The 23,639-nt window shown below is 39.9% G+C and overlaps 1 long non-coding RNA gene and 1 other non-coding gene across 2 annotated transcripts; both read left to right on the forward strand.

Moving 5' to 3' along the window:
* The first annotated feature begins 1,204 nt into the window (after window positions 1-1,204).
* On the forward strand, window positions 1,205-7,881 carry LOC106781350 (uncharacterized). The gene is made up of 4 exons (XR_011434650.1): window positions 1,205-1,626; window positions 3,218-3,734; window positions 5,326-5,842; window positions 7,434-7,881. It is a non-coding gene; the product is annotated as an uncharacterized protein (transcript).
* A 4,043-nt stretch (window positions 7,882-11,924) lies between these two features.
* Window positions 11,925-14,205, forward strand: LOC138921765 (uncharacterized). The gene is made up of 2 exons (XR_011434651.1): window positions 11,925-12,166; window positions 13,758-14,205. It is a non-coding gene; the product is annotated as an uncharacterized lncRNA (long non-coding RNA).
* Window positions 14,206-23,639: the final 9,434 nt, after the last annotated feature.

The following is a 23,639-nucleotide window of genomic DNA, read 5'->3' on the forward strand; positions in this document are numbered from 1 at the left end:
TAGAAAAACATGTCCCTATTTACTCCATTCAACAGCCCTGAGAAAACATCATTCTCCCATTTCTGTGTGTTTCACATTTTTTTGATTTCACATATGTGACATCATAGAGCACTTCTTTTTCTTGGTCTGGCTTATTTTACTTAGCATTGTGCCCTCCAGATTCATCCATGTTTTTGCAAAAGGCATGTTATTCTATGGTGTGTGTGTGTGTGTGTGTGTGTAAGTGTATATATATATATATACTTTATATTTTCTTTATCTATTCATCCATCGAGGGACAATTAGGCAGTTTCCAGATATGGCTATTTTGAATTATGCTCCAATGAACATGGGATAGCAGATATCTCTTCAGGATACTGATTTCATTTCCTATGAATATATACCAAGTAGTGGGATTACTGGTGGATATATTTTAAATTTGTCTAGGAAATTCCATACTGCGTTCCATAATAGCTGTACCATTTTACATTTCCACCAGGAATGTATGACAATTTCCTTTTCTCAACATCCTTACCAACACTTCTTATTTTTTAATGTTTTTGATAATAGTCATCCTAAGAGGTGTGAGGTAATATCTTATTGTGCTTTTGATATGCATTACCCTAGTAATTATTGATGTTGAGAATCTTTTCATGTGCTTGTTGGACATTTGTTGGTTTCTTTGGGATAATGTCTATTCAGGTCCTTTGCTAATTTTCTTTTCGTTTTATTTTTTGGTGAGGGAGATTGTCCCTGGGCCAACATCTGTGCCAATCTTCCGCTATTTTGTATGTGGGACACTGCCAAAGCATGGCTTGATGAGTGATGCATAGGTCCACACCTGAGACACAAACCTGTAAACACTGGGCTGCTGAAGCAGAGCATGTGAACTTACCCACTACACCACCGTGCTGGCCCCCCTTTGCTCATTTTTTGATTGGGTTGTTTGTTTTTTTCTATTGAATTGTATGATTTTTATATTTGAATATTAACTTTTCATCAGATATATGATTTGCAAATATTTTACCCTAACCCATAGGTTTCCTTTCCATTTTTTTCATTTTTTCCTTTTCTGTGCAAAGAAAATTAGTTTCATGCAGTCCCATTTGTATATTTTTGTGTTTGTTGCCTGTGATGTTGGTGTTATATCCAGGAAAACATCAAGACCAATGTCAAGGAAAATTTTCCCTATTTTATAATAGATTTATGGTTTCAGGTCTTATGTGAAGGAGACCTGGCATGAAATGTGGTTGTGCTTGCACGCGAGGCATCCACAAGACTGGCTGGACTTTTCTGCAAACAGAATGTTCTGCCTGGTGAACTCACAAGGCCCCAGGGAAAACATTGCTTGCAAACAAGGATGTTTTATCAGTTCCTCAAAAGGAACAAGCCTGGGGCCTTGGGAGTTTGAAACATTATGAAGGAACCTGTTATAAACAGATGTGTAAGGGAAAGGTCATTATTGTGGGATGCTTGCGCAGGCTTAGGTAGCTGACTCACTGCTTTGGCAAAAGGCGGGCTTTGTTTAGAGGCTATAAGAATAAAGAGCTCGAGGAACTCGAGGAGACTACACAGCAACCAGTGTTCGTGTTTTCATTTTGTTGGCGGCATCTGGCATCCAACGTGGGGCCCAACGAAACTGAAAGGGTAAGCACCCTGGAAAAGTGAAAGGGGGACTTTCGGGAATAGGTAAATCTCGATGCAGGGCTCGACAAGACCGAAAGGGTAAGCACCCCGGAAAAGTGAAAGGGGGACTTTCGGGAATAAATAAATCATGGGGAATTCTAATTTTCTAAGGTCACAGTATTTAGACCTCATAAAGGGACTCCTTAAGTCCATCGGGGAAAAAGTGTCCTCTCGGCGCTCGAATGAATTATTTCTGCATATTGATTGCCATTGTTATTGGTTTCCTCATCAGACAAAGGCTCAGTTAAATTTGAGGGAGTGGAAGCAAGTTCAAAAGGAGTTGCGGAAGCAACACCAGTGGGGAAACGTTATGTCTCTTAAACTCTGGACTCTCTGTAGCGCCATTACTCAGGCGCTTGAAATTTTTGAAACAGATAGTGAGGTTAACTCCCGTCGTAGTGAGGCTCATTATGAGGACGTTCCGGTGGAAGAAAAAGATACAAAGGAGGGATCTTGCCCTCCCCCTCCACCGGAGCCTCCTGATGAGACTTCTGAGTCTAGCTCAGATTCTGAGGAGGATAGTGATGAGGAAGAAGAAAAAGATAAATTGATTTTCAAAATGGCTACTGCCTTGAAACCTCAGCGACAGGGCACTTGCTTTAATTGTGGGCAGTTTCTGGACATTTGACTGTATGAACTGATAATTTTACCTTAAATGTGTCTCAAAGTTCTGGACTTTTTCAGGTTCATCTGCATAAGAATAAAACCTACACTGCAACTGCTTGTGTCAAATTTCCCTATTCCTTACTATCAGGGAAAATTATGTTAAATGTTACAGAGGGATATGTAAATTGTACTGCTGATTGTGTCTTTACTCAGTGTGTAAATAAGACTTGGTGGGAGACAATCGAAGATACCAACAAATCTGTAATGATTGTAAAAGCTTGTTCCGAGCTTTGGATGCCTGTTAATCTGACATGTCCTTGGTCTGACTCTATTGCTGTTTCACATCTGTATGATTCCCTTCAAGTTGTTCTACATCGCTCCCGTCGACTAGTGGGATTGATCATCGCGACTATCCTTGCGGTTGCATCCGTTACTGTGATGGCCGCTGTGGCCAGCCTGGCACTGCAGCAGGAGATACAAACTGTGGACTTTATCAGGGAATGGCATAAGGACTCTCATGCCTTATGGCAACAGCAAAAGGACTTAGATGCTCAATTAGCTACCGATGTAATTAACTTGCAACATACTGTATCTTGGTTAGGGGATCAACTGACAGTTCTTGCTACCCGCAATATATTGAAATGTGATTGGAATTCTACACAAATGTGTGTCACCCCACTGCATTTTAACATGTCAGAAGGATGGGAAAAGATTAAGCACTCTTTACGGGGTCATCAAAATTTAACTGCAGAGATAATGCAACCTGAACAGTCTATTGCAGACACTTTCAGTAAAGAATTGCCTAAATTGACGGGGGATGACCTATTAAAGGGACTGCAGGAGGGGTTAAACAGTTTGAATCCCTTGGGGCATGTAAATACGCTATTGTCTACTTCTTTGGGAAATCTGGTGCTAATATTGATTTTATGCTTGCTTTTCTATGTAGTCTTCCGGCGCTGGAGAAAACAACAACAACTAAAAAGGATCGTTAAGACCGTTGCGCATGCTGTCCGTCACAATGCTAACAAAAGAGGGGGAGATGAAGGAGACCTGGCATGAAATGTGGTTGTGCTTGCACGCGAGGCATCCACAAGACTGGCTGGACTTTTCTGCAAACAGAATGTTCTGCCTGGTGAACTCACAAGGCCCCAGGGAAAACATTGCTTGCAAACAAGGATGTTTTATCAGTTCCTCAAAAGGAACAAGCCTGGGGCCTTGGGAGTTTGAAACATTATGAAGGAACCTGTTATAAACAGATGTGTAAGGGAAAGGTCATTATTGTGGGATGCTTGCGCAGGCTTAGGTAGCTGACTCACTGCTTTGGCAAAAGGCGGGCTTTGTTTAGAGGCTATAAGAATAAAGAGCTCGAGGAACTCGAGGAGACTACACAGCAACCAGTGTTCGTGTTTTCATTTTGTTGGCGGCATCTGGCATCCAACGTGGGGCCCAACGAAACTGAAAGGGTAAGCACCCTGGAAAAGTGAAAGGGGGACTTTCGGGAATAGGTAAATCTCGATGCAGGGCTCGACAAGACCGAAAGGGTAAGCACCCCGGAAAAGTGAAAGGGGGACTTTCGGGAATAAATAAATCATGGGGAATTCTAATTTTCTAAGGTCACAGTATTTAGACCTCATAAAGGGACTCCTTAAGTCCATCGGGGAAAAAGTGTCCTCTCGGCGCTCGAATGAATTATTTCTGCATATTGATTGCCATTGTTATTGGTTTCCTCATCAGACAAAGGCTCAGTTAAATTTGAGGGAGTGGAAGCAAGTTCAAAAGGAGTTGCGGAAGCAACACCAGTGGGGAAACGTTATGTCTCTTAAACTCTGGACTCTCTGTAGCGCCATTACTCAGGCGCTTGAAATTTTTGAAACAGATAGTGAGGTTAACTCCCGTCGTAGTGAGGCTCATTATGAGGACGTTCCGGTGGAAGAAAAAGATACAAAGGAGGGATCTTGCCCTCCCCCTCCACCGGAGCCTCCTGATGAGACTTCTGAGTCTAGCTCAGATTCTGAGGAGGATAGTGATGAGGAAGAAGAAAAAGATAAATTGATTTTCAAAATGGCTACTGCCTTGAAACCTCAGCGACAGGGCACTTGCTTTAATTGTGGGCAGTTTCTGGACATTTGACTGTATGAACTGATAATTTTACCTTAAATGTGTCTCAAAGTTCTGGACTTTTTCAGGTTCATCTGCATAAGAATAAAACCTACACTGCAACTGCTTGTGTCAAATTTCCCTATTCCTTACTATCAGGGAAAATTATGTTAAATGTTACAGAGGGATATGTAAATTGTACTGCTGATTGTGTCTTTACTCAGTGTGTAAATAAGACTTGGTGGGAGACAATCGAAGATACCAACAAATCTGTAATGATTGTAAAAGCTTGTTCCGAGCTTTGGATGCCTGTTAATCTGACATGTCCTTGGTCTGACTCTATTGCTGTTTCACATCTGTATGATTCCCTTCAAGTTGTTCTACATCGCTCCCGTCGACTAGTGGGATTGATCATCGCGACTATCCTTGCGGTTGCATCCGTTACTGTGATGGCCGCTGTGGCCAGCCTGGCACTGCAGCAGGAGATACAAACTGTGGACTTTATCAGGGAATGGCATAAGGACTCTCATGCCTTATGGCAACAGCAAAAGGACTTAGATGCTCAATTAGCTACCGATGTAATTAACTTGCAACATACTGTATCTTGGTTAGGGGATCAACTGACAGTTCTTGCTACCCGCAATATATTGAAATGTGATTGGAATTCTACACAAATGTGTGTCACCCCACTGCATTTTAACATGTCAGAAGGATGGGAAAAGATTAAGCACTCTTTACGGGGTCATCAAAATTTAACTGCAGAGATAATGCAACCTGAACAGTCTATTGCAGACACTTTCAGTAAAGAATTGCCTAAATTGACGGGGGATGACCTATTAAAGGGACTGCAGGAGGGGTTAAACAGTTTGAATCCCTTGGGGCATGTAAATACGCTATTGTCTACTTCTTTGGGAAATCTGGTGCTAATATTGATTTTATGCTTGCTTTTCTATGTAGTCTTCCGGCGCTGGAGAAAACAACAACAACTAAAAAGGATCGTTAAGACCGTTGCGCATGCTGTCCGTCACAATGCTAACAAAAGAGGGGGAGATGAAGGAGACCTGGCATGAAATGTGGTTGTGCTTGCACGCGAGGCATCCACAAGACTGGCTGGACTTTTCTGCAAACAGAATGTTCTGCCTGGTGAACTCACAAGGCCCCAGGGAAAACATTGCTTGCAAACAAGGATGTTTTATCAGTTCCTCAAAAGGAACAAGCCTGGGGCCTTGGGAGTTTGAAACATTATGAAGGAACCTGTTATAAACAGATGTGTAAGGGAAAGGTCATTATTGTGGGATGCTTGCGCAGGCTTAGGTAGCTGACTCACTGCTTTGGCAAAAGGCGGGCTTTGTTTAGAGGCTATAAGAATAAAGAGCTCGAGGAACTCGAGGAGACTACACAGCAACCAGTGTTCGTGTTTTCATTTTGTTGGCGGCATCTGGCATCCAACGTGGGGCCCAACGAAACTGAAAGGGTAAGCACCCTGGAAAAGTGAAAGGGGGACTTTCGGGAATAGGTAAATCTCGATGCAGGGCTCGACAAGACCGAAAGGGTAAGCACCCCGGAAAAGTGAAAGGGGGACTTTCGGGAATAAATAAATCATGGGGAATTCTAATTTTCTAAGGTCACAGTATTTAGACCTCATAAAGGGACTCCTTAAGTCCATCGGGGAAAAAGTGTCCTCTCGGCGCTCGAATGAATTATTTCTGCATATTGATTGCCATTGTTATTGGTTTCCTCATCAGACAAAGGCTCAGTTAAATTTGAGGGAGTGGAAGCAAGTTCAAAAGGAGTTGCGGAAGCAACACCAGTGGGGAAACGTTATGTCTCTTAAACTCTGGACTCTCTGTAGCGCCATTACTCAGGCGCTTGAAATTTTTGAAACAGATAGTGAGGTTAACTCCCGTCGTAGTGAGGCTCATTATGAGGACGTTCCGGTGGAAGAAAAAGATACAAAGGAGGGATCTTGCCCTCCCCCTCCACCGGAGCCTCCTGATGAGACTTCTGAGTCTAGCTCAGATTCTGAGGAGGATAGTGATGAGGAAGAAGAAAAAGATAAATTGATTTTCAAAATGGCTACTGCCTTGAAACCTCAGCGACAGGGCACTTGCTTTAATTGTGGGCAGTTTCTGGACATTTGACTGTATGAACTGATAATTTTACCTTAAATGTGTCTCAAAGTTCTGGACTTTTTCAGGTTCATCTGCATAAGAATAAAACCTACACTGCAACTGCTTGTGTCAAATTTCCCTATTCCTTACTATCAGGGAAAATTATGTTAAATGTTACAGAGGGATATGTAAATTGTACTGCTGATTGTGTCTTTACTCAGTGTGTAAATAAGACTTGGTGGGAGACAATCGAAGATACCAACAAATCTGTAATGATTGTAAAAGCTTGTTCCGAGCTTTGGATGCCTGTTAATCTGACATGTCCTTGGTCTGACTCTATTGCTGTTTCACATCTGTATGATTCCCTTCAAGTTGTTCTACATCGCTCCCGTCGACTAGTGGGATTGATCATCGCGACTATCCTTGCGGTTGCATCCGTTACTGTGATGGCCGCTGTGGCCAGCCTGGCACTGCAGCAGGAGATACAAACTGTGGACTTTATCAGGGAATGGCATAAGGACTCTCATGCCTTATGGCAACAGCAAAAGGACTTAGATGCTCAATTAGCTACCGATGTAATTAACTTGCAACATACTGTATCTTGGTTAGGGGATCAACTGACAGTTCTTGCTACCCGCAATATATTGAAATGTGATTGGAATTCTACACAAATGTGTGTCACCCCACTGCATTTTAACATGTCAGAAGGATGGGAAAAGATTAAGCACTCTTTACGGGGTCATCAAAATTTAACTGCAGAGATAATGCAACCTGAACAGTCTATTGCAGACACTTTCAGTAAAGAATTGCCTAAATTGACGGGGGATGACCTATTAAAGGGACTGCAGGAGGGGTTAAACAGTTTGAATCCCTTGGGGCATGTAAATACGCTATTGTCTACTTCTTTGGGAAATCTGGTGCTAATATTGATTTTATGCTTGCTTTTCTATGTAGTCTTCCGGCGCTGGAGAAAACAACAACAACTAAAAAGGATCGTTAAGACCGTTGCGCATGCTGTCCGTCACAATGCTAACAAAAGAGGGGGAGATGAAGGAGACCTGGCATGAAATGTGGTTGTGCTTGCACGCGAGGCATCCACAAGACTGGCTGGACTTTTCTGCAAACAGAATGTTCTGCCTGGTGAACTCACAAGGCCCCAGGGAAAACATTGCTTGCAAACAAGGATGTTTTATCAGTTCCTCAAAAGGAACAAGCCTGGGGCCTTGGGAGTTTGAAACATTATGAAGGAACCTGTTATAAACAGATGTGTAAGGGAAAGGTCATTATTGTGGGATGCTTGCGCAGGCTTAGGTAGCTGACTCACTGCTTTGGCAAAAGGCGGGCTTTGTTTAGAGGCTATAAGAATAAAGAGCTCGAGGAACTCGAGGAGACTACACAGCAACCAGTGTTCGTGTTTTCATTTTGTTGGCGGCATCTGGCATCCAACGTGGGGCCCAACGAAACTGAAAGGGTAAGCACCCTGGAAAAGTGAAAGGGGGACTTTCGGGAATAGGTAAATCTCGATGCAGGGCTCGACAAGACCGAAAGGGTAAGCACCCCGGAAAAGTGAAAGGGGGACTTTCGGGAATAAATAAATCATGGGGAATTCTAATTTTCTAAGGTCACAGTATTTAGACCTCATAAAGGGACTCCTTAAGTCCATCGGGGAAAAAGTGTCCTCTCGGCGCTCGAATGAATTATTTCTGCATATTGATTGCCATTGTTATTGGTTTCCTCATCAGACAAAGGCTCAGTTAAATTTGAGGGAGTGGAAGCAAGTTCAAAAGGAGTTGCGGAAGCAACACCAGTGGGGAAACGTTATGTCTCTTAAACTCTGGACTCTCTGTAGCGCCATTACTCAGGCGCTTGAAATTTTTGAAACAGATAGTGAGGTTAACTCCCGTCGTAGTGAGGCTCATTATGAGGACGTTCCGGTGGAAGAAAAAGATACAAAGGAGGGATCTTGCCCTCCCCCTCCACCGGAGCCTCCTGATGAGACTTCTGAGTCTAGCTCAGATTCTGAGGAGGATAGTGATGAGGAAGAAGAAAAAGATAAATTGATTTTCAAAATGGCTACTGCCTTGAAACCTCAGCGACAGGGCACTTGCTTTAATTGTGGGCAGTTTCTGGACATTTGACTGTATGAACTGATAATTTTACCTTAAATGTGTCTCAAAGTTCTGGACTTTTTCAGGTTCATCTGCATAAGAATAAAACCTACACTGCAACTGCTTGTGTCAAATTTCCCTATTCCTTACTATCAGGGAAAATTATGTTAAATGTTACAGAGGGATATGTAAATTGTACTGCTGATTGTGTCTTTACTCAGTGTGTAAATAAGACTTGGTGGGAGACAATCGAAGATACCAACAAATCTGTAATGATTGTAAAAGCTTGTTCCGAGCTTTGGATGCCTGTTAATCTGACATGTCCTTGGTCTGACTCTATTGCTGTTTCACATCTGTATGATTCCCTTCAAGTTGTTCTACATCGCTCCCGTCGACTAGTGGGATTGATCATCGCGACTATCCTTGCGGTTGCATCCGTTACTGTGATGGCCGCTGTGGCCAGCCTGGCACTGCAGCAGGAGATACAAACTGTGGACTTTATCAGGGAATGGCATAAGGACTCTCATGCCTTATGGCAACAGCAAAAGGACTTAGATGCTCAATTAGCTACCGATGTAATTAACTTGCAACATACTGTATCTTGGTTAGGGGATCAACTGACAGTTCTTGCTACCCGCAATATATTGAAATGTGATTGGAATTCTACACAAATGTGTGTCACCCCACTGCATTTTAACATGTCAGAAGGATGGGAAAAGATTAAGCACTCTTTACGGGGTCATCAAAATTTAACTGCAGAGATAATGCAACCTGAACAGTCTATTGCAGACACTTTCAGTAAAGAATTGCCTAAATTGACGGGGGATGACCTATTAAAGGGACTGCAGGAGGGCTTAAACAGTTTGAATCCCTTGGGGCATGTAAATACGCTATTGTCTACTTCTTTGGGAAATCTGGTGCTAATATTGATTTTATGCTTGCTTTTCTATGTAGTCTTCCGGCGCTGGAGAAAACAACAACAACTAAAAAGGATCGTTAAGACCGTTGCGCATGCTGTCCGTCACAATGCTAACAAAAGAGGGGGAGATGAAGGAGACCTGGCATGAAATGTGGTTGTGCTTGCACGCGAGGCATCCACAAGACTGGCTGGACTTTTCTGCAAACAGAATGTTCTGCCTGGTGAACTCACAAGGCCCCAGGGAAAACATTGCTTGCAAACAAGGATGTTTTATCAGTTCCTCAAAAGGAACAAGCCTGGGGCCTTGGGAGTTTGAAACATTATGAAGGAACCTGTTATAAACAGATGTGTAAGGGAAAGGTCATTATTGTGGGATGCTTGCGCAGGCTTAGGTAGCTGACTCACTGCTTTGGCAAAAGGCGGGCTTTGTTTAGAGGCTATAAGAATAAAGAGCTCGAGGAACTCGAGGAGACTACACAGCAACCAGTGTTCGTGTTTTCATTTTGTTGGCGGCATCTGGCATCCAACGTGGGGCCCAACGAAACTGAAAGGGTAAGCACCCTGGAAAAGTGAAAGGGGGACTTTCGGGAATAGGTAAATCTCGATGCAGGGCTCGACAAGACCGAAAGGGTAAGCACCCCGGAAAAGTGAAAGGGGGACTTTCGGGAATAAATAAATCATGGGGAATTCTAATTTTCTAAGGTCACAGTATTTAGACCTCATAAAGGGACTCCTTAAGTCCATCGGGGAAAAAGTGTCCTCTCGGCGCTCGAATGAATTATTTCTGCATATTGATTGCCATTGTTATTGGTTTCCTCATCAGACAAAGGCTCAGTTAAATTTGAGGGAGTGGAAGCAAGTTCAAAAGGAGTTGCGGAAGCAACACCAGTGGGGAAACGTTATGTCTCTTAAACTCTGGACTCTCTGTAGCGCCATTACTCAGGCGCTTGAAATTTTTGAAACAGATAGTGAGGTTAACTCCCGTCGTAGTGAGGCTCATTATGAGGACGTTCCGGTGGAAGAAAAAGATACAAAGGAGGGATCTTGCCCTCCCCCTCCACCGGAGCCTCCTGATGAGACTTCTGAGTCTAGCTCAGATTCTGAGGAGGATAGTGATGAGGAAGAAGAAAAAGATAAATTGATTTTCAAAATGGCTACTGCCTTGAAACCTCAGCGACAGGGCACTTGCTTTAATTGTGGGCAGTTTCTGGACATTTGACTGTATGAACTGATAATTTTACCTTAAATGTGTCTCAAAGTTCTGGACTTTTTCAGGTTCATCTGCATAAGAATAAAACCTACACTGCAACTGCTTGTGTCAAATTTCCCTATTCCTTACTATCAGGGAAAATTATGTTAAATGTTACAGAGGGATATGTAAATTGTACTGCTGATTGTGTCTTTACTCAGTGTGTAAATAAGACTTGGTGGGAGACAATCGAAGATACCAACAAATCTGTAATGATTGTAAAAGCTTGTTCCGAGCTTTGGATGCCTGTTAATCTGACATGTCCTTGGTCTGACTCTATTGCTGTTTCACATCTGTATGATTCCCTTCAAGTTGTTCTACATCGCTCCCGTCGACTAGTGGGATTGATCATCGCGACTATCCTTGCGGTTGCATCCGTTACTGTGATGGCCGCTGTGGCCAGCCTGGCACTGCAGCAGGAGATACAAACTGTGGACTTTATCAGGGAATGGCATAAGGACTCTCATGCCTTATGGCAACAGCAAAAGGACTTAGATGCTCAATTAGCTACCGATGTAATTAACTTGCAACATACTGTATCTTGGTTAGGGGATCAACTGACAGTTCTTGCTACCCGCAATATATTGAAATGTGATTGGAATTCTACACAAATGTGTGTCACCCCACTGCATTTTAACATGTCAGAAGGATGGGAAAAGATTAAGCACTCTTTACGGGGTCATCAAAATTTAACTGCAGAGATAATGCAACCTGAACAGTCTATTGCAGACACTTTCAGTAAAGAATTGCCTAAATTGACGGGGGATGACCTATTAAAGGGACTGCAGGAGGGCTTAAACAGTTTGAATCCCTTGGGGCATGTAAATACGCTATTGTCTACTTCTTTGGGAAATCTGGTGCTAATATTGATTTTATGCTTGCTTTTCTATGTAGTCTTCCGGCGCTGGAGAAAACAACAACAACTAAAAAGGATCGTTAAGACCGTTGCGCATGCTGTCCGTCACAATGCTAACAAAAGAGGGGGAGATGAAGGAGACCTGGCATGAAATGTGGTTGTGCTTGCACGCGAGGCATCCACAAGACTGGCTGGACTTTTCTGCAAACAGAATGTTCTGCCTGGTGAACTCACAAGGCCCCAGGGAAAACATTGCTTGCAAACAAGGATGTTTTATCAGTTCCTCAAAAGGAACAAGCCTGGGGCCTTGGGAGTTTGAAACATTATGAAGGAACCTGTTATAAACAGATGTGTAAGGGAAAGGTCATTATTGTGGGATGCTTGCGCAGGCTTAGGTAGCTGACTCACTGCTTTGGCAAAAGGCGGGCTTTGTTTAGAGGCTATAAGAATAAAGAGCTCGAGGAACTCGAGGAGACTACACAGCAACCAGTGTTCGTGTTTTCATTTTGTTGGCGGCATCTGGCATCCAACGTGGGGCCCAACGAAACTGAAAGGGTAAGCACCCTGGAAAAGTGAAAGGGGGACTTTCGGGAATAGGTAAATCTCGATGCAGGGCTCGACAAGACCGAAAGGGTAAGCACCCCGGAAAAGTGAAAGGGGGACTTTCGGGAATAAATAAATCATGGGGAATTCTAATTTTCTAAGGTCACAGTATTTAGACCTCATAAAGGGACTCCTTAAGTCCATCGGGGAAAAAGTGTCCTCTCGGCGCTCGAATGAATTATTTCTGCATATTGATTGCCATTGTTATTGGTTTCCTCATCAGACAAAGGCTCAGTTAAATTTGAGGGAGTGGAAGCAAGTTCAAAAGGAGTTGCGGAAGCAACACCAGTGGGGAAACGTTATGTCTCTTAAACTCTGGACTCTCTGTAGCGCCATTACTCAGGCGCTTGAAATTTTTGAAACAGATAGTGAGGTTAACTCCCGTCGTAGTGAGGCTCATTATGAGGACGTTCCGGTGGAAGAAAAAGATACAAAGGAGGGATCTTGCCCTCCCCCTCCACCGGAGCCTCCTGATGAGACTTCTGAGTCTAGCTCAGATTCTGAGGAGGATAGTGATGAGGAAGAAGAAAAAGATAAATTGATTTTCAAAATGGCTACTGCCTTGAAACCTCAGCGACAGGGCACTTGCTTTAATTGTGGGCAGTTTCTGGACATTTGACTGTATGAACTGATAATTTTACCTTAAATGTGTCTCAAAGTTCTGGACTTTTTCAGGTTCATCTGCATAAGAATAAAACCTACACTGCAACTGCTTGTGTCAAATTTCCCTATTCCTTACTATCAGGGAAAATTATGTTAAATGTTACAGAGGGATATGTAAATTGTACTGCTGATTGTGTCTTTACTCAGTGTGTAAATAAGACTTGGTGGGAGACAATCGAAGATACCAACAAATCTGTAATGATTGTAAAAGCTTGTTCCGAGCTTTGGATGCCTGTTAATCTGACATGTCCTTGGTCTGACTCTATTGCTGTTTCACATCTGTATGATTCCCTTCAAGTTGTTCTACATCGCTCCCGTCGACTAGTGGGATTGATCATCGCGACTATCCTTGCGGTTGCATCCGTTACTGTGATGGCCGCTGTGGCCAGCCTGGCACTGCAGCAGGAGATACAAACTGTGGACTTTATCAGGGAATGGCATAAGGACTCTCATGCCTTATGGCAACAGCAAAAGGACTTAGATGCTCAATTAGCTACCGATGTAATTAACTTGCAACATACTGTATCTTGGTTAGGGGATCAACTGACAGTTCTTGCTACCCGCAATATATTGAAATGTGATTGGAATTCTACACAAATGTGTGTCACCCCACTGCATTTTAACATGTCAGAAGGATGGGAAAAGATTAAGCACTCTTTACGGGGTCATCAAAATTTAACTGCAGAGATAATGCAACCTGAACAGTCTATTGCAGACACTTTCAGTAAAGAATTGCCTAAATTGACGGGGGATGACCTATTAAAGGGACTGCAGGAGGGCTTAAACAGTTTGAATCCCTTGGGGCATGTAAATACGCTATTGTCTACTTCTTTGGGAAATCTGGTGCTAATATTGATTTTATGCTTGCTTTTCTATGTAGTCTTCCGGCGCTGGAGAAAACAACAACAACTAAAAAGGATCGTTAAGACCGTTGCGCATGCTGTCCGTCACAATGCTAACAAAAGAGGGGGAGATGAAGGAGACCTGGCATGAAATGTGGTTGTGCTTGCACGCGAGGCATCCACAAGACTGGCTGGACTTTTCTGCAAACAGAATGTTCTGCCTGGTGAACTCACAAGGCCCCAGGGAAAACATTGCTTGCAAACAAGGATGTTTTATCAGTTCCTCAAAAGGAACAAGCCTGGGGCCTTGGGAGTTTGAAACATTATGAAGGAACCTGTTATAAACAGATGTGTAAGGGAAAGGTCATTATTGTGGGATGCTTGCCCAGGCTTAGGTGGCTGACTCACTGCTTTGGCAAAAGGCTGGCTTTGTTTAGAGGCTATAAGAATAAAGAGCTCGAGGAACTCGAGGAGACTACACAGCAACCAGTGTTCGTGTTTTCATTTTGTCGGCAGCACTTATGTTTAACTTTTTAATGTTTTGAGCTAATTTTTTTGGGGGGGTGAGGAAGATCAGCCCTGAGCTAACATGTGTTGTTCATCTTCCTATTATTGCTTGAGGAAGATTGTTGCTGAGCTAACATCTATGCCAATCTTCCTCTATTTTGTATGTGAGATTCTGCCACAGCATGGCCAGATGAGCAGTATTTATATCCATGCCTTGGATCCAAACCAATGAACCCCAGGCCACTGAAGTGGAGCACATGAACTTAAACCACTATGCCACATGGCCAGCCCCTTGAGCTAATTTTTTGAGTGCTGTAATATAAGAAACAAATTTCTTTAGCATGTGGCTATCCAATTTTCCCAGCACTATTTATTGAAGTGTGAAGGAAGGATCTTTTACCTCTTGTGTATTCTTGGCATTTTTGCTGGAATTTAGTTCACTATATATGCCTGAAATTATCTCTAGGCTTTCTATTCTGTCACATAGGTTTATATGTTCAGTTTAATGCCATTATCTTACTATTTTGATCATTATACTTTTGTAGTATAGTTTGAATTCAGGAAGTGTGTTGCCTCCAGCTTTATTATTTATGAATATTACTTTGGCTATTCAAGGTCTTTTGTGATTCTATAAGAAGTTTAGAATTTTTTTCAATTTCTGTGAAAGATGCCATTGAATTTCTTTTTATATTTTTATTGAGGTTATGATAGTATACAACATTGTGAAATTTCAGTTGTACATTATTATTTGTCATTCATCTTAGAGGTGTTCCCTTCACCTTTTGTGTCCACAGCCCAACCCCCTTCTCCATGGTAACTACTAATCTGTCTCTTTGACCATGTGTTTATCATCCACATATGAGTGGAATCATACAGAGCTTGTCTTTCTCCATCTGGCTTATTTTGCTTATAATACCCTCAAGGTCCATTCCTGTTGTTGTGAATGGGACAATTTTATCATTTTTCATGGCTGAGTAGTATTCCACTGTATATATATACCATATCTTCTTTATCCAGTCATCAGTTTATGGGCTTAGGTTGCCTGCAGGTCTTGGCTATTGTGAATAATGCTGCAATGAACATAGGGGTACATGAGTCTCTTTGAAATGCTGATTTGAAGTTCTTTGCATAGATATCCAGTAGTGAGATGGCTGGGTCATATAGTATTTCTATTTTTAATTTTTTGAGAAATCTCCATACTGTTTTCAATAGTGGTTCCACCAGTTTGCATTCCTACCAGCAGTGTATGAGGATTCCTTTCCTCCACAAACTCTCCAATATTTGCTATTTTTTGTCTTCATTATTATAGCCATTCTAACAGGTGTAAAGTGATATCTTAGTGTAGTTTTGATTTGCATTTTCCTGATAATCAGTGATGATGAGCATCTTTTCATGTGCCTATTGGCCATCCATATATCTTCTTTGGAGAAATGTCTATTCATATCACCTGCCCATTTTTTTGGATTGGGTTGTTTGATTTTTGTTGTTGAGTTGTGTGAGTTCTTTATATATTATGGAGATTAACCCTTTGTCAAACAGATGATTTGAAAATACTTTTCCCAGTTGGTGGGTTGTCTTTTCATTTCAATCCTATTTTCCTTTGCCTTGTAGAAGCTTTTTAGTCTAATGAAGTCACACTTGTTTATTCTTTATATTGTTTCCCCTGTCTAAGGAGACATGGTGTCTGAAAAGATCCTTTTAAGACTGATGTCAAAGAGTATATTGCCTATGTTTTCTTCTAGAAGTCTTATGGTTTAAGGTATTACCTTTAAGTCTTTGATCCATTTTGAGTTTGTTTTTTTTGAATGGCATAAGAGAATGGTCTACTTTCATTCTTTACATGTGGCTGTCCAGTTTTCCCAACATCATTTGTTGAAGAGACTTTTCTTTCTCCATAGTATGTTCTCAGCTCCTTTGTTCCCCTTTAATCCTTTAATGCTTCCTCTCTGGTAACCACTAATCTATTCTCTTTGTCCATCTTATAGTTTCTCTTCTACACATGAGTGAAATCATATGATGTTTGTGTTTCTTTGTCTGGCTTATTTTGCTTGACATAATATTTTCAAGGTCTGTCCATGTTGTTGTGAATGAGACAATTTTGTCTTTTTTATGGCTGAGTAGTATTCCATTATATATATACACGCACACACACATCTTCGTTATCCATTTTTCAATGAATGGGCACTTGGGTTGCTTCCACATCTTGGTTATTTTGAGTAATGCTGCAATGAAGATAGGAGTGTAAAAGTCTCTCTGATTGATTTAAAGTTCTTTGGATAAATACCCAGTAGGGGGCTAGCTGGGTCATATGGTATTTCTATTTTTAACTTTTTGAGAAATCTCTGTACTGTTTTCCATAATGGCTGGACCAGTTTGCATTCTCACCAGCAGTGTTTGAGGGTTCTCTTTTCTCCACATCCTCTCCAACATTTGTTATTTTTTTCTTGGTGATTATAGCCATTTTAAGGGGTGTAAGGTGAGATCTCAGGGTAGTTTTGATTTGCATTTCCCTGATGGTTAGTGATGTTGAACATTTTTTCATGTGGCTATTGGCCATTTGTATATCTTCTTTGGAAAATATCTGTTCATATCCTCTGCCCATTTTTTGATTGGGTTGTTTTGTTTTTGTTGTTATTTTGTGTGAGTTCTTTATATATTTTAGAGATTAACCTTTTGTCAGATATGTGATTTGCAAATATTTTCTCCCAGTTAATGGGTTGTCTTCTCATTTTGTTCCTGGTTTCCTTTGCCTTGCAGAAGCTCTTTAGTGTGATGTAGTTCCATTTGTTTATTTTTTCTTTTGTCTTCCTTATCCGAGCAGACATTGTATTCAAAAAGATACTTCTAGGACTGATGTCAAAGAATGTACTGCCCATGTTTTCTTCTAGGAGTTTTATGGTTTCAGGTATTACCTTCAAGTCTTTAATGCATTTTCATTATGGTCTAGTTTCCTTCTTTTACATGTGTCTGTCCAATTTTCCCAATACCATTTATTGAAGAGTTTTCCCTTTCTCCATTGTATGTTCTTAGGTCCTTTGCTGAAGATTAGCAGTCCATACATGTGTGGGTTTATTTCTGGGCTTTCTATTCTGTTCCATTGATCTGTGTGTCTGTTTTTGTACCACTACCATGCTGTTTTGATTACTATAGCTTTGTAGTATATTTTGAAGTTAAGGATTGTGATGCCCACAGCTTTGCTCCTTTTTATCAGGATTTCTTTGGCGATTCAAGGTCTTTGTTGCCAAATATGAATTTTAGGATTCTTTGTTCTACTTCCAAGAAGAATGACATTGGAATTTTGATTGGGATTGCACTGAATCTGTAGATTGCTTTAGGTAGTATGAACATTTTAAGTATGTTTTTCTTCCAATCCATGAGCATGGGATATCTTTACATTTCTTTATGTTATCATTAATTTCTCTCAATAATGTCTTATAATTGTTCACTCCATAGGTCTTTCACTTCTTCAGTTAAATTTATTCCTAGGTATTTTATTCTTTTTGTTCAGGTTGTAAACAGAATTGTATTCTTGAGTTCTCTTTCTGTTACCTCGTTATTAGAGTATAAAAATACAACTTACTTTTGTAAGTTGATTTTGTACCCTGAACTTTGCTGTGGCTGTTGATTATTTCTAATAGTTTTCCAATGGATTCTTAGGGTTTTCTATGTATAAAATCATGTCATCTGCAAACAACAAGAATTTCACTTCTTCATTGCCAATTTGGATACTGTTTATTTCTTTCTCTTGCCTAATGTCTATGGCCAAATCCTCTAGTACTATGTTGAAAAAGTGGGAAGAGTGGGCACCCTTATCTTCTTCCTGTTCTCCAAGGGATGGTTTCAATCTTTCCCCATTGAGTATGATGTTGGCTGTGGGTTTGTCATATATGGCCTTTATTATGTGGAGCTACTTTCCTTTTATACCCATTTTATTGAGTTTTTATCATAGATTGGTGGCAGATCTTGGTAATGTTTTTGCTGCATTTATTGAGATGATCATGTGGTTTTTATCCCTCATTTTGTTAATGTTTTGTATCACATTCATTGATTTGGGGTTGTTGAAACATCCCTGTGTCCCCGGTATAAATCCCAATTGATCATGGTGTTTGATCCTTTTAATGTATCGCTGTATTGGGATGCCAATATTTGGTTGAGGATTTTTGCATCTATGTTCATTAGAGATATTGGCCTGTAATTTTCCTTCTTTGTGTTGTCCTTGTCTGGCTTTGGGATCTGTGTGATGTTGACTTTGTAAAATGCATTAGGAAGTATCCCACCTTCTTCAATTTTTTTTAATAGTTTGGTAAGGATAGCTATCAAATCTTTGAATGTTTGGTCGAATTCTCCAGAAAAGCCATCTAAATCTGGACTTTATTTTGGGGGAGGTTTGATTACTGTTTCAATCTCTTTACTTGTGATTGGTCTATTCAGATTCTCCGTTTCTTCTTGATTCAGTTTTGGAAGGTTGTATGAGTCTAAGAATTTATCTATTTTATCTACATTATCCAATTTGTTGACATATAGTTTTTCACACTAGTCTCATAATCATTTGTATTTCTGTGCTATCTGTTTTAATTTCTCTTGTTTCATTTATAAATTTATTTGAGCCTTCTCTCTTGTTTTCAACGAGTCTGGCCAAGGAGTTGTCAATTTCGTTTATCTTCTCAAAAAACAAGCTCTTAGTTTCATTGATCTTTTCTACTTCTTTTGTTTTAATTTCATTTACTTCTGCTCTAATTTTTTATTATTTTCCTCCTTATGCTGGCTTTGGGCTTTGTTTGTTTTTCTTTTTCTATTTCTGTTCTTATAGCTTAAGATTGCTTATTTGAGATTTTCTTTTTTGTTAAAGTGGGCCTGTATTGCTGTGAGTTTCCCTCTTAGGACTGCTTTTGCTGCATCCCATATGAGTTGGTATAATGTATTTTCATTTTCATTTGTCTCCAGATATTTTTTGATTTCTCCTTTAATTTATTCAATGATCCAATTGTTCAGTAGCTTGTTTAGTCTTGACATATTTGTCACTTTCCCAGCTTTTTTCTTGTAGTTGATTTCTTGTTTCTTGATAGCATTGTTGTTGGCAAAGATGCTTGATATGATTTCAATCATCTTAAATTTATTGAGGCTTGCCTTTTTTCCCAACTTATGGCCTATCTTTGAGAATATTCCATGTGCACTTCAGAAGAATGTGTATTCTGCTGATTTTGGGTGGTGTGTTCTATATATATTAACTCCATCTGGTCTAGGTTTTCATTTAATTCCACTATCTCTTGTTGAATTCTGTCTAGATGATCTATCCATTGATGTAAGTGGGATGTTAAGGTCCCCTACTATTATTGTGTTGCTGTTAATATCTCCTTTTAGGTTTGTTTGTAGTTGCTTTATATATTTTGGTGCTCTTCGGTTGGGTGCATATATATTTATAAATGTTACATCCTCTTGGTGGAATGTCCCTTTTATCATTGTATACTGCCTCTCTTCATCTCTCATTCCTTTTTTTTTATCTTGAAGTCTACTCTGTTTAAGTATGGAAACACCTGCTTTATTTTGTTTGCCATTAGCTTGGAGTATCATCTTCCTTCCCTTCACTCTGAGCCTGTCTTTAGAGCTGAGATGCATTTCACAGAGGGAGCATATGGTTGGGTCTTGTTTTTTAATCCATCCAGCCACTCTGTGTCTTTTGATTGGAGAATTCAATCCATTTATACTTAGGGTGATTATTGATATATGAGAGCTGAATGCTGGCATTTCATCACTTGTTTTCCAGTTATCCTGTATTTCTCTTGTTTCTTGTCCCATGTATTTTGGACTGCCAGTTCAGTTTGGTAGTTCTATATGTTAGTTTTCTCAGTTTTCTCTTTACTTTTCATTTGTTTCTCTGTTCTGATTATTTGTTTAGTGGTTACCTTGACTTTTGTATATAATATCTCGTAGACGAGACAGTCCATTTCCTGAAAGCCTATTATTTCCTTAGTCTATTCAGATTTCATCCCTCTTCTCCTCCTCTTCTAAGTTGTTGTTGTCACAACTCATTTCATTTTGTGTTGTGAGTTTGTGGTTAAAATGACCTGATAATAGTTATTTTTCATGTTTTCCTTCCCTTATCATATTGTTATAATTAATTGTTTGCTAACCTGTTCTGATAGAGAGCTGGGATTTTCCGATTTTGTCTGCCTACTTATTTCCTTGCTCAAGGCATCATAAAACTTTTCTTTTTTTCAGGTATGAGGGCTTTCTTGGTCATTTCTTGTTGGGGAAATCTTGTGGCGATAAACTCCCTCAGCTTTTGTTTGTCTGGGAAAGATTTTATTTCCCCATTATATCTGAAGGATATTTCCACTGGATAGAGTATTCTTGGTTGAAAGATTTTGTCTTTCAGAATTTTAAATATATCATTCCATTTTCTCTTATTCTGTAAGGCCTCTGCTGAGAAATCCACTGCAAGCCTGATAGGGGTTCCTTTATAAGTTATTTTCTTCTTCCTTGTAGCCTTTAATACCTTTTCTTTGCCATTTACTTTTGGCAGTTTTACTATTATATGCCCTGGTGAAGGTCTTTGTACATTGATGTAATTAGGAGTACTATTAGCTTCAATTACTTGTAATTCCATCTACTTCCCCAGACTTAGGAAGTTCTCAGCTATTATTTCTTTGAACAAGCCCTGTGCTCCTTTCTCCCTCCCTTCTCCCTCTGGAATACCCATAATCCTTATATTGCATTTCCTAATTGAGTTGGATATTTCTCAGAGGATTCCTTCATTTGTTTTTTCTATTTATTTTTGTATTGCAGGAACGTTGGATTATAACGTTATATAGCTTTCAGATCTACATTGTAATATATTTCAAATTCTGTGTATATTACATCATGTGCAACACAAAAAAAACTAATTACAGTCCATCACCACACACATGAACCTAATCACTCCTTTTGCCCTCCTCCATCCTCCCTTCCCTTATGGTAACCACCAATCCAATCTCTGTTGCAATGTGCTTGTTTCTCCTTGTTATTATCTTCTACTTATGAGTGAGATCATATGGTATGTGACTTTCTCCCTCTGACTTATTTCACCTAGGAAAATACAATCAAGGCCCATCCATGTTGTGACAAATGGTCGGATTTCATCATTTCTTATGACTGAGTAGTATTCCATTATGTATATATACCATATCTCCTTTATCCATTCATCCCTCAATGGGCATCTAGGTTGCTTTGAAGTCTTGGCTATTGTGAACACTGCTGCAATGAACATAGCCATGCATGTATGTTTATGCATTTGTGTTTTCAAGTTCTTTGGATAAATACTCAGCAGTAGAATAGCAGGATCATATGGTAGATCTGTTTTGTAATCGTCTGAGGATACTCCATACTGTTTTTCATAGTGGCTGCACCAGTTTGCACTTCCACCAGCAGGGTACAAGGGTTCCCTTGTCTCCACATCTTCTCGAACAATTGTTTCCTGTCTTGTTAATTATAGCCATTCTGAATGGAGTGAGGTGATATGTCATTGTAGTTTTCATTTGCATTTCCTTGATAGTTAATGATGTTCAGCATCTTTTCATATGCCTGTTGGCCATCCATATATCTTCTTTGTAGAAATGTCTGCTCTGATCTTTTGCCCATTTTAAAATTGGGTTGTTGGGTTTTTTTGTTGTTGAGCTGTGTGAGTTCTTTGTACATTTTGGGTATTAACCCCTTATCTGATATATGGTTTGCAAATATCTTCTCCCAATTGTTAGGTTGTCTTTTCGTTTTGTTGATGGTATCCTTTGCTGTGCAGAAGCTTTTTAGTTTGATGTGGTTCCATTTGTTCATTTTTTCTTTTGTTTCCCTTGCCCAGTCAGACATGATACATGAAAATATGCTGCTCAGACCAATGTCAAAGAGCATAATGCCTACGATTTCCTCTAGAAGTTTCATGGCTTAAGGTCTTACATTCAAGTCTTTAATCCATTTTGAGTTGATTTTTGTGCATGGTGTAAGGTAATGGTCTACTTTCATTCTTTTGCATATGGCTGTCCAGTTTTCCCAAGCCCATTTATTGAAGAGGCACACCTTTCCACATCATATGCTCTTGACTCCCTTGTCGAATATTAGGTGTCCATAAGTGTGTGGGTTTCTCTCTGGTCTCTCAATTTTGTTCCATTGATCTGTGTGTCTGTATTTGTGCCAGTACCATGCTGTTTTGTTTACTATGGCTTTGTAGTATATTTTGAAATCAGGGAGTGTGATATCTCCAGCTTTGTTCTTTTTCACAGGAACCCTTTGGCTAATCAGGGTCTTTTGTTCCATATAAATTTCAGGATTCTTTGTTCTATTTCTGTGACAAATGTTTTGGAAGTTTGATAGGGATTGCATTGAATCTACAGATTGCTTTAGGATGTATGGATAATTTAGCTATATTAATTCTACCAGTCCAAGAGCACTGAATATCTTTCCATTTCTTTGTGCCTTCTTTGATTTATTCCAACAATTTTCTATAGTTTTCAGTGTACAGATATTTCACCTCTTTGGTTAAGTTTATTCCTAGGTATTTTATTCTTTTTGTTGCAATTGTAAATGGGACAGTATTCTTAATTTCTCTTTCTGCTACATCCTTGTTATTGTATAGAAACGCAACTGATTTTTTTGTTGATTTTGCATTCTGCTACTTGAATATTCATTTATTATTGCTAAAATTTTTTAGCAGATTCTTTAGGGCTTTCTATATATAAAATCATGTCATCTACAAAGAGTGACAGTTTCAATTCTTCTTTTCCAATATGGATCCCTTTTATTTCTCTTTCTTGCTTGATTGCTCTTGCTAGGACTTCCAATACTATGTTAAATAAGAGTGGTGAAAGTGGTCATCCTTCTCTGGTTCCTGTTCTTAGAGAGATAACTTTCAGTTTTTCTCTGCTCAGAATGATATTTTCTGTGAGTTTGTCATATATGGTCCTTATTATGTTGAGATATTTTCCTTCTATACCCATTTTATTTAGAGTTTTTATCATACATGGATGCTGTATCATGTCAAATGCTTTCTCTGCATCTATTGAGATGATCATGTGATTCTTATTCTTCATTTTGTTAATGTGGTGTATCACGTTGATAGATTTGAGGATGTTGTACTATCCCTGCATCCCTGGGATGAAACCCACTTGATCATGTTGTATGATCTCTTTAATGTATTGTTGAATTCTATTGGCTAGTATTTTGCTGAGGATTTTTTACATCAATGTTCATCAGTGATATTGGCCTGTAATTTTCTTTTTTTGTGTTGTCCTTGTCCGGTTCTTGTATCAAAATAATGTTGGCTTCATAGAATGAGTTAGGAAGCCTCCCCTCCTCTTCGATTTTTTGGAAGAGTTTGAGAAGAATAGGTATTAAGTCTTCTTTGAATGTTTGGTAGAATTCACCAGGGAAGCCATCTAGTCCTG

This window comes from Equus caballus, chromosome X (genome assembly GCF_041296265.1).
Source record: "Equus caballus isolate H_3958 breed thoroughbred chromosome X, TB-T2T, whole genome shotgun sequence".
NCBI lineage: Eukaryota > Metazoa > Chordata > Mammalia > Perissodactyla > Equidae > Equus > Equus caballus.